Genomic DNA, 12,265 nt, shown 5'->3' on the forward strand with positions numbered 1-12,265 from the left:
ATTTTCAAAAGTCTTAAAATACTACAATCCCCTGATAGAAGTTGTCAGATTTGTTTCAGTGGCATTTGGGCCTAATGGGCAAAGACATGGAAAATGTATCATTAACATTATATCTGAGTGTGTGCTGCATTGTTTTCTAATAATGCTTGAATGTCTACTTTACCTTTTTCCCTTTTCAAGAGAGAAAAGAGGGTGAAATACCAACTCCATTATACAAAGACAGGATTAGCCAATTAGGCATACACAAATCTGTGCGAGCAGATGGAATGCTTCTGAGGGTGCTGGTGGAGCTGGCTGATGTCATTGCAAGGCTGTTGTCTAGCCTCTTCAAAAGGTCATGAATTTTGGAGGAGGTTCCCAATGACAAAAAAAATAAATGTCAGACCCATCATCAAAAATGGCAAGAAGGAAGATCCAGGGGACTATGAGCTAGTCTGCCTCACCTCGGTGACTGGATAGGTGATGGAATAAATCCTCTTGGAAGGTGTTTTCAGACACTTGAAGGACAAAAAGGTGATTGGGAGTGGCCAACATATATTTAGCATGCACAAATCATGCCAGACCAACTTCCTATGACGAGATGAATGCTGGTGCTGCAGGCAAAGGGGGAGACAGGGGGCAGTGGATGGTGTATACCTTGACTTTAACAAGGCCTTTGACACACTCTTACAGAGTCTCCTTATCACCAAACTGCTGACATACATGCTGCATAAATGGATAGTGAAGTAGAAGGAAAATTGGTTGGACTGCCAAGCTCAAATTGCTGTGGTGAGTGGTGCAGTTTATCTGGTGGTCAGAGCAAAAGTCATCCTTCAGGGGTCAGTAATGGGACCAACTCTGTTCAATGTCCGCATTAATGGCCTGGATGGTGGGACAGAATGCATTCTCAGCAACTTTGCTCATGGTACCAAATTGGGAGAAGTGGTCAATACACTGGAGGGCAGGGCTGCTGTTCAGTAGGACCTGGTCAGGCTGGAGAAATGTGTTAACAGGAACCTCATGAAGTTCAACACAAGCAAGTGCAAAGTCCTGTGCCAGGGGAGGAGTAGCCTCATGCGACAGTAGAGACTGGTGGCAAGCCAGCTGGCTGAAAAAGCAGCTTTTAGAAAAAAACAGTCAGGGTCCTGGTGGACATCAAGTTGAATGCTATTCAGCAGCAAGAAGGTCAACTGCATCCTGAGCTCTATTATTAAGAATGTGGTCAGCAGGTCCAGGGGCATAATCCTTCCCCCCTGTTTGGCACTTGTGAGGGTGCATCTGAAGTGCTATATCTGGCTTTGGGCTCCTCATTTCAGGAAATATATTAGCATACTAAGGTGAAACAAGTGGAGGGTGACCAAGATGGTCAAGGAGCTGGAACACATGATGGATGTGGACAGGCTGAGGAAACAAGGGGTTTTTTGCCTTAACAAGAGAAGGCTCGGGGAAGTCCTTGTTTCTGTCTGCAACTACCTGAGTGGATGGAGCCAGACTCTTACCAGAAGCGCACAGTGATAGCATGGGAGGCAATGGACACAAGCTGGAACATGGGAAGTGACAACTAGATATAGGGAAAAACTGTTTTTACCATGAGGGTTCTCAAACTCTGAAACTGGTTGCCCTGAGAGTCTGTGCAATCACCATCCTTGGAGGCGTCTGAGACTTGACTGGACACAGCCCTGACCAACCTGCTCTAGTTAGACCTTCTTTAAGCAGGGGGCTGTATGTCCCTTCCAACCTAAATTATTCCATGATTCTATTATTTTGTGAATTTGGCTTTCATTGTTAACACTTTTTTATTACAGGAACTCTTTAAACATAAATCTTTAACAACACAGGTAATTCACTGTGGAAACTGACTGGAGCTGTCGAAGTACTCAAGATATCATACACCAAAGGATGCACCATCTTGCCAACTTTGAAGTAGAGCTATGAAAGTTGAACAGACTGTAACAGCAAAATGTGTTTGCAACAGTACGTAGTGTGAAACCATGATTTATACCAAACACATTCAAACTGAGGAGAATGTCTCTTCCAAAATAGACATGTTCATTTAGTTAAATTTATCTGCCCCCATCTAACATCCACTTCTTTGCCTTGGAAAACACTTCTACAGCTTTTGGCTTTAGCTGGAGTCACTCTGCTCCTCAGTAATTTATCCAGAGGTCTACATGCCTGCTTAAATGCAGGCACAAGTCAATACATTGAAAGCCTTTTCATAATTCTGTATACATTCTCATTCCATCATACCTGTCAGTCTACACATTCTTTTGCCATGGAAAACAGTAGGGGTTTTATTTACAGACAGCAAAGTGTATTACCAGTTAAATAGTACTAAAAGCAGAAACACATCTTTCTGTTTCTTTGACATATCTCAAGCTTATTTTGCATCCCATGGCAAAGAAGACAAGCTTGGCTAGTGCTACACATCCTGACTCCAAATACCACATCTACCAGTCACACATGATATGGTGAATTATAGCTTAACCGTACCAGCTACTATATGCCAGGCGTCCACCAACATCTTTTCCTCCAGTTCCATTTGCTGCTTCCTCATAAGGACTCTTCTCTAGAAAAGATAGGGCAACAGCCATTCTTTCTTTCTCTCTCTTAACAAGAAAAATATGTTCACCCATCTGCTCACTGTGCCTCCATGATCAGGCTCTCCTCTTCTACAACACTTCCCAAGACTGAAGTTTGCCCCGACATACTGCCTACCTCTCCAGAAACTCAAGTCATTCCTTCCACCAACCTTGTAGAAGTGTCCTACTCCACAGATTGTATATAAAAAGAGACAGGCCATGGGCATAGCCGCCACCTCAACCAACCCCTTCACCTGGATGAAGGTTCTAGGCAGCATAATCTAAATTTGTAGTTAGCTCTGCTTTGAGCAGGCAGTCGGACAAGGTGATTTTCAGAAGTCCCTTTTTTCCGTAAACTGATCATTCTTCACCTGTAGTGAACTAGCACTCAAAGCAGTGCCTTGAGTGTTCTTCAGCACTATCTGTCTCCATACCAGCAATCTGCTGCTCTGCCTCCTGGGTCTGCCAGTGTGAATGAATGGTGACCTTTTGCTTTAACTCTAAAAATCTTCCTGGAAGTTTACTCTTCAGCCAGCTCTTCCTCTTAGAATTTCTCATACTTCTATAGGAAGAGGTGTGCCTCCTATTTGTCAGCCCCAGACTGTGCCTTGGGCTCAGCTGTGTGTTTTGAAGGGTGGAGTATGCCATAAAGATGGTCCTGACACTCTGTGAGACATACTGACAGTGCAAGCAACATCACCAAATTTTTATGATATCAAAAGCCAACTTTATTGCAAAATGAATCTAGCAGTGAGTACAGGCTGTTCTAAAGGAGCAACTAAAACATGTGAGAAGCCAATTTAGAAGAAATGGAAATTGTCTTCTATAAAGAGCAAGGGAAAAGATAAGAGGGATAACAGTTGGACTTTATGGTATCTAGTGACATTTAAAATCAGATTGGGTATGGTGCCTTTAGAGTTTGTCCTTGAAGCACAGTTTGAGAAGACAGTAATGCGTGTGGATGGGTGTGTAGCCTGCCTGAGTTTTCATACCCTTTCTCTACAACATTGCTTTTGCTGATGTGATAGCTCAGTCCAGACTGAGACCACACGGCATTATGCACATTGATATTGCACTGATGCCTAAAATAGATCAGGTTACTGCAGAGATTGTCTGAACTTTGAACACAAAACATGAGTACTTCCCTCTCCTTTGCCATTGCCTTACTGCATTACCTTAAACAAATCTGTCTACTTTTCATCGGGAAAATAGGCAATAATAAAACCAATTTACCTTGCGTGGCAACTTTAAGGTTAATTAGTTAATGCTGTGGAGCTCATTTCTGCAGAGGCTTCCTATGGTCCACAACAGAGGCATATAGAAACAAAGAAAGAAATTGTATGTTTAAACCAGACAGTTCCCTTGTTCAGAGAGAAAGAAAGGATAGACGTAGATTGTCTGAGATTTCAGTTTCCTTTTCTTTTGCCAGTTACGTCTACATTTGGAAGACTAATGCTTTAATAATACTTGCTACTCATTTGGAAATTTAGATGAGACATTTGGGTTTCTTAAGTAGTTTTGCTTTAGACTTAAGCTATCTCATAAATAAATGATGACTTAAAAAAATCCATCTGCATTTCATCTTATTATAGAAAGAAGGGCTATTATAGAAAGAAAAACCCCAGAGTGTTACTGTATCGGTCCTTCAACATGTATGTGATATTATCATGTGCTTTAACCACTCCAGTCTTTAATAAATCAATTGATTGGGCTGTTCTTTGGCCTCAGAAACATTACTTTGGGGTTTTTTTACTAAGTTTCAGTTTTGCATGTGTATGTGTATAAGGATATAAACATATAAATATTTGAATTTATAAATATGTACACAGAGGTATATGTGTATATACATTGTATGTATGTACATATGTTCATGTACAATACAGCTATAAATATATAAATTTTATCTTCTGAATTATTACATCCCTAAAGCAAGATGTGTTTTTCTGGACAAGTTTACACAAGCCTGTCTGGGATCCTGTGTTCTTCAGCATCAGTAGAGTATGCTGCACAGACTTTCCACCTACATCAGCCAGACTGCATCTAGCTCAAATCTGACTGAGCTATCAGTGTAGGCATATTGACAGCTTCTCTGTACTTCTTTTTTTACCTGTAAAGCGAAAGGCTAGTTGAGCAGATAAACACATCAAAGACTATGAGACAAGTACTGAAATACATAATAAGACCAGATATTTACGTAACTAAACCCAAGAGAGTCACAAAGCTATGATGATTTTATCCTGTTTTCTAAAAAAATCCAACACTTACTAAACATCTTCTTGGAGAGTCTGATTCAGCAAAGCAATTAAGCATGAGCTTAACTTGAAGTCAATAGTACTTAACCACTTGCCTATAACTAATTTTGTGCTTAAAAGGTTTGCTGAATTTGTAATTTAATATAAATGCATATGAAGTGTGGGGTTTTAGCATTGTTTTTTTCAAAATGCAACTTAAAGAAGAGATTGTTTGACCTCCTCGTTTCTAATTGGTTTCTTCACATTAAGATTTTGCAACTGAGATCCAACAAACTAATACAAAATAACAATTTTTCTTCTTTAAAAATCAGATGATAGCTATCAAGTATTTTTCACATCCTTTCCTGAAACATTCTTATATCTTCTATATAGCTTATTTCTATTTATATTTTCTTAAAGAGTAAATGTTTCTTATAGTCATTTTATTATTTACTAAATAACTCTTCCCTTGTTATTCCCTTGTAAACTCTCTCTTCATTGCTTTGAAAATGGAATTCTAATAGATGCAGAATGCTCATGTCAGTGCTTTCCTATGTTGTACATCTGAGTCACTCATTATTCAGAAGAAAAACCCCAATATGCTTCTTAAAAAAAGTTTGTTGTTAGATTACATGCACTGTAAAGTTATGAAAATGGCAATGTTTGCATTTTTTCCATCTGTACAAAAGTAAATATTTAGAACAGTCAACTGAAAAAGATACATATGATGTATGTATGGATAGCTTTTCAGACTCACTGATGCCAGGAGTAGTGCAATGAATAGCCCATGAAGGTTACATTATTAAAATCAACCTATATTTTGAAAAGTTAGTTTTTACTGCAGTCAATTGTGTTCCTTAAAAGTATGCGTTTTTTCTCACACTGAAATCATCCTAAAGCATTGTAAAATTACCTCTAGAGTTGCTTTACAACTTTTTCCAGCTCCTGCTTTATAAGTTCCCCCCCCATTCACTGCAATCAAGTGCTTTTCCTGTAATCACTCCCATAAATTTTCCTGATGCTGAGTCTGCAAGATGTTGCAGTAATCATTTAATCAGTAACAACACATTTTTGTGTTCCTACTACATGATTAAATTAATATAGTTTACATGTGTTACATTTACAGAAATCACTGATTCATCAAACAAAAATAAATATAGTAGTCTAATTAAATCTCTTCGATTTCATATCAGCTATGAAATACTCAAAATAAGGTCAGGATTTTTCCATGTTAATTATAAATAAGCAACTGTTTCTAACAGTTACATCATAGCTAAACTTAACTCACAGGAAAAAAAATAAAGCAAGCAAAAATATCTCTAACTCTATTTACACAGATAACTTCATTTGCCTGGTTCCTGGCAAATTTAGTTTGTTCTTGTTGGTAGACCCCAACCAACAACTCTTGTGCAAAGGGTTCAAGCACAGCAGAAATAGGATACATTTGGCCAACACATTTCATACATTTAAAATATCTGTATAGCAAGTAGATGTCTTTTTTACTGTGTGCAGCCAAGGTGTATTTCCCACTGTTAGGTCATGGTGGTGATGGATGATTGCCCAGCTATGTTATTTGCATTTTCAGTGCTTCAGTACTTTTACAGTTGAGTCACATACACGTAGCGTTTTCAGATGAGTGTTCAGTTTCCTTGTGAAATGGGAATGTTTTCAAATTTTACAGTTTTGCTTAAGGTGCGCATATAATGACTGCTGATGAAATTCTTACAGACTGATTTATAAAGGGCTTAATCAAAAAATGTATTCTGTAATCTAAGGAAAATTATAATGTGAAGATTAAGCAAAACAATTTTTGCTTAATTCTTGTGCTTAGCAGTATCTAACAAGACATTGTTTCCTGTAAATGCACTCTAGTGTTTATGTAATTCTGTGCATTTTCTGGCCTTAAATTGCTATCACAGAACACCAACACCTATTTAGAAGGTTTCGTAATGCCTTATGTCTTGATAATATATAACGAGTTTTAGCATGGATATGATTGTAGGTAAATGTGTGTATGTACCATGATAAAACAAAGAAACAGTTGAATATAATTGAAAAATCTAGATATCATGAGTGCCTTTTTGTAATTCCTTCTATAGATACACTTTTCAAAGGCTGAATGTCAGTGAAAAGCTATATGAAATACAGGACATTTAATTGTAACTGAAAATTTTCCATTGGGATATTCTTTATAAATCTGTTGTAACTCCATATGCTAGTGTCCATGGTTGAGATTTTTCAGGGATTGTTGAGAGGGATCAATAAAAAACTGATAATAGGAGGCTATGGAATTATATATTCCCACTCTCAATGTGTTTGCTCTGGACAAGTCTTAGGAGAAATGGTTCAAATGTCTGAACTCCCTAGAATACTCCTGGGCCTTCTATACAGTTTTATTGAACACAAAACTTTGGATCTATGGAGCTGGAATATTGAGCATGTTTATTTTTTGACTTCATACAGCTGGTTCACTGAGTTTCTTATTTAGCTTAACTTCTAGTACTTTGGTTACACCAAATTTCATGGTGTTTCTTCAGTTGTTGAACATGTTTCAGTACTCTGATCACACACAGTTTCTTTCTTGTTTGTTTTCAGTATTTCTATTACTTTTAAAGCTTATTTGAATCATATCTTATTATTTCAAGGGACTGGAAACAGTCCACTTTTTGGTCTTTTTTATTATTGATATGAAAATTCTTCCAGCTCAGCAGATCAAAAGCTATAATCCCTGAAAATGTTGATTCATGTTATTATTCAAATTAGTTACCTGAAAAGATTAATTGTACTGATGATTAAAGATAAGATTACACAAAATTTTATGACACATAGTGACATGAAAAATTCATGTTATACATTTTTCTCCCTGCATTTCAAAGCACTTCCCAAAATAATTTCACAAAGTGGGGAAGCTGAGGTACAGAGGAGAGCAGTGATTTCTGCAAGTTACCCATAAGAACAGGCTGCAGGTGAAGGTCTGGTCCAGCACCTGGAGCACCTCCTCCTCCTTCTCTCACCTGGATGTTCACACTGTTGTTTCTCACACTTTTTTCTTCTTTTTTTTCTGACTCCTCTGCTTGTCCAGTGTACTGCCCTTTCTAAAATATGTTTTCCCAGAGGTGCCACCAGCTTGGCTGAGGGGCTCAGCTGCATCCTGCAGTGGGTGCATTGGAACCGGCTGGAACCGGCTGGAACCGGCTGTGTCCGGCACAGGGCAGCCCTGGCCTCCCCTCACAGAGGCCGCCCTGCAGCGCCTGCTGCCAACACTTTGCCATGGACAGTCAATACAGCTCAGAGTTCACTAATCCTAGAAGTTGAACTGCCACAACTTTTCAAAGATTTTTGGTGTTGGTTTTGATCCACTGAAACTTCTGTGTGTCATTTTCACAAACATACTTGAAACAACTTTCAGGACACAAATCTTCTAGGATTTATTTGAGAAAAACCTCTGTCTTGATCACAATGAAGAGTCACTATTTAGTTTTTGTACTACTAACATATTGTGTGCGATTAATGTCACAGGTTAGCCATTAGATGCACTTGTCATCAAGACATATTTCTCAGCTATTTTTTTAATAACCTCATATGAAGTATTTATATTGTTCTTAAAAAAAACCCCACACATGGATTTTTTTTTTTTGAAACAGGACCTTAATTTGTTCATAAATCTAATTTTCAGTTCTGAGCAACCAGTGCATTGCTTAGTATGAGTGATAAGTACCAAACTCATATCTTTTAACATTTCGCCAAAACATTTACCTTTAAACAACCACATTTTAAACCTTGCTTGACTGGAAATGTGAATGGTTTTGTTTTGGTTCTACGTGTAGTCTTACTCAATAACTTTTTCATTGGTCTTCAGTATTTTGAAATAGCTTTGCTTGGATTTTCCTTATTCCTATCTTAGTGAGTTGTATATTGCGCCTTAGTCATTATCCACATATCAGTCCCTGAGGTGACTCTTTGACACATATGCACTCAAATGGTAGGCCAAATGATCTTCATGTGTAAAGCCCTAAGAGTTCCTTCTTTCTCCTCCTTGTTCAGTGGTAACCTCAACAAAAGCATTTATGATGAAGAGAAGTGGCATAACTAATATTAGTGTTTTTATGTTAAAACCAGTATCTTATTACGTATAAATGTAAAATATGCCAATTTATGGCATTCGCTAGAGTAAGCAAAAGAGTTAATAAACCTAGTATATATTTTAATTCCTATTTGGTGTTAAATAATGGTAATTTGGCAGATTTTATAGCCTACTAGAAAGCCAATACTAGTTCTATAAAAAAGAGCTAGTAAATTGGAAACACACAAAAAAATTTTGAAGAAAATAAACTCCTAGAAGTTTTCTGTATTCTTTGATTACTCTTTTAACATAAAGAGAGTTTCTCCTTATAATATAGAGTATTCATTCTTGGCCCTATTTTTAGCTCACAAAATATGAAGCAAAGGTGAACAATATCTTAACTCATGAATTCTAACAAACTTAACTTTGCAAGTTCTTTCCTCTAGCTCTTTTTATGATAATCTAAAACTAAGAAAAAAAATCCAAACTGAAAAACAATTAGGTTTGTATCATGAATGATAATCATTTTTACTCATGTCATAAATGTTACCAGTCTTTGCTATAAGCTGTGTTGTTTTACCTGTAGGAAGTAGTATTTGAGCACTTGGTTTCCCTTTTCTTCCTAATTTTTCACCCTGCCTGCCAGTAGTCTAGAGCAGTTTTTTAAACTCATGACCACATCTTCTCAGAGTAAAAAAAGGATAGTAATAAAAAACTGCATCTTTTGTATTACTTCTCTCTTCATATGAGTTTGAGTAGATGCAGTTTGAGAAACTTTATCTTCTAGAATATCTGTCCTTGTCTCTTATTTTAAGTAACACACTTTTGAGGAAGGTATTCTTGGTGACCATGGAACCTCACCCTTCAGAAAAACCACTACTAGTTTGACAAGATGATATAAGCTTCACTTTTAGAGACTAATTCCTAACTATATCCCATGCTCATAATATTGGGCCTTCACCTGTAATGGCAGAGACATCGTTTTATCTACTGAGCACCAACAGAATGTATATTTCTGTTTGCCTATTGAAAAAATTGGCAAATTACAGTCAGGCACTCAAAGCCATAACTTGTCAATATTAAATTTGTTTCTATAATCTTAGTTCATCCTGTGTGCAATTATACATGACAATAGTTTTATCATAATATTACAAGACATATTATGCCAGAAAGCATATTAAGACATATTAAGCCAGTATTTCTGGGCCTCTGTATCCTTCTACATCTAGGTACCCTGTGATGAATCAAGTCCACTGTCTATGTTAACAATTGCAGAGTAACCATTAGATCCACTGATTCAGCATTGGTGTATATACTAAAGCTCTGCAATGCGTCAGTTTCCTTTTAAAAAAAAATTAAGCTCCAGAAAAAAGTTATGTTTAAGTGAGTAAGTACAATATCTTGCATAGGTCAGAATCCTCTCTGAATTTTCAGTCTTCTTTTGCTGATGAGACCTGTCTGAAATGCTTAGCACAATCTTGATTTATATTCACAAAAGATTTGAAATTCAGAACAGGTGTAGAGAACAACTTCTCCAATCCATAGGTAAATGCAGATCCTTTCTTAAGAGAAGAGGAGAAGTGATATTGTTGTCTACCAAAATTTGTAGGAGGAGAAAAGGATAAGCTGAGATGGAAAAGAAGTTAAGGCTATTTTAACTAAGGGTGTAAAAAAATCTAATAGAGGTGGGCTATACACAAATAAGTTTATATTGACTCTTACAATCTGTTCTAGGCATAGAGAAGGAATATCTTTATCAATTCATCTGTTTGTAGCCTTTCCAAAGGCTTTAACTTTCATTAATTTCTTCAAGCCATTGTTCAGATTTTTGTCTACCTATCTTTTATCATTTCCCACTGTTGTTTTGTTCTCCCGTTTCCCTATGGTTTGTGTCATCTCTATAATATGTTTTTTTTTTTCCAGAGTAGCCATGCATTGCTTAGCATTGCCTAAGGTTAGGGTGAAAATTTTGTATTATTTTTGAACACCAGCAATGACATTCTGTAGGCACCAGAAAGGTATGTTTTTATACTGTAGTGTAAAACTTTCTGATGTATGCATGAAAATGTATATAAACTCTATGGCTGCCTCTGGGCTTACCTATGAATAAATGTGAATTCCTTTCTATTCTATATTTTTTTAATTTAACACAATTTCTTCTTTTTATTTTATCTCCATAAAGTAATATTAACTCCTGTCATCACATAACATCAAGACTTCTATTTAACTGTCCATGGTTTTGGTACCCTTAAACACAGTGTATATTTTATATTTAAATATGATGTATAAAATGCCTATTTCCTAAATGAAATTAAAAGATAATACCATATTTGTTTCTTGTCAAATTATTCAAATGTGTAGTATGTCTGTGAAATTATATATATATATATATATACACATAATTCCAAGCAAGTTTATTCTGATACAAGATAATATAAAAGAGGGTGGGTTTTATCTTGTTTTGGTTTTCTCAGTTAGGGAAGCAATAGCAAAACTACTGGTGTTGTTTGCTTTCAAATCTTGTTGCTGTGGGAGCCAGTACTGGGTTCCAGCCCCCACTAGTCATTTTGTGGGTGCTTCCAGCCTGAAGTAGAGTTGTTATTTAACGGAGATATGGAGAGAGAAAAATTGATAGGCAGATTAAGCAGCTAAGAGTCTCATTTTAAAATGTTATTTATATTTTATCCCAGTTTAAACTATGTGGTTAATTACCATAATCTTAAAGTGACAGGATTTCATATTTCACTTTTTGCTAATAATTTATAATTGAAATAAAATTACTTCTGGACTTCCTCATGATGAACTACTGTAAGATAAGTAAATCCTTATACACATATAATTAGATTATAAATTTTGGGCTGGGAGGAGGAATAGGCCGTTTCTATCTGTACATTTGTACAGCAGATGATACAATAGAATCATAATCCTGAATGAGGATATTTAGGTACTGTTGTAATACATGTTTATGTTGAAAGGTTGATGTAAGTTTTCCCTAACTTGTATGAATACATATTATGATTTCCTAATATATGTCTACTACTTAAATAATAAAACCACTGTGTACAACCTGACAATTTCTACGAGAAAGATTTTTACATCGATGGATGAACCCTTATTATTACTCAATATTTCTTCTCATTGCAAATTGGCTTAAAGGTAACACCTCCCACTTTCACAACACACAACTGAGGACCAAAAGAAAATGAAAGAACTGACTTTATTCTAGAATATGCAAATCATTTGAATTATTTTAATCATTAATAGAAAAACCACGAATCCTTAATGTATTTCATTTTGACACATAATTATCAACACAATATAAATATGAACACATGTAAACATATGTAATTATAGATATGTGCACACTGAAGATTTTTAATTTTTTTAATAACTATTTATATGTATATAAA

The sequence above is a fragment of the Haliaeetus albicilla genome, chromosome 3, assembly GCF_947461875.1.
Source record: "Haliaeetus albicilla chromosome 3, bHalAlb1.1, whole genome shotgun sequence".
NCBI classification, from domain to species: Eukaryota; Metazoa; Chordata; class Aves; order Accipitriformes; family Accipitridae; genus Haliaeetus; species Haliaeetus albicilla.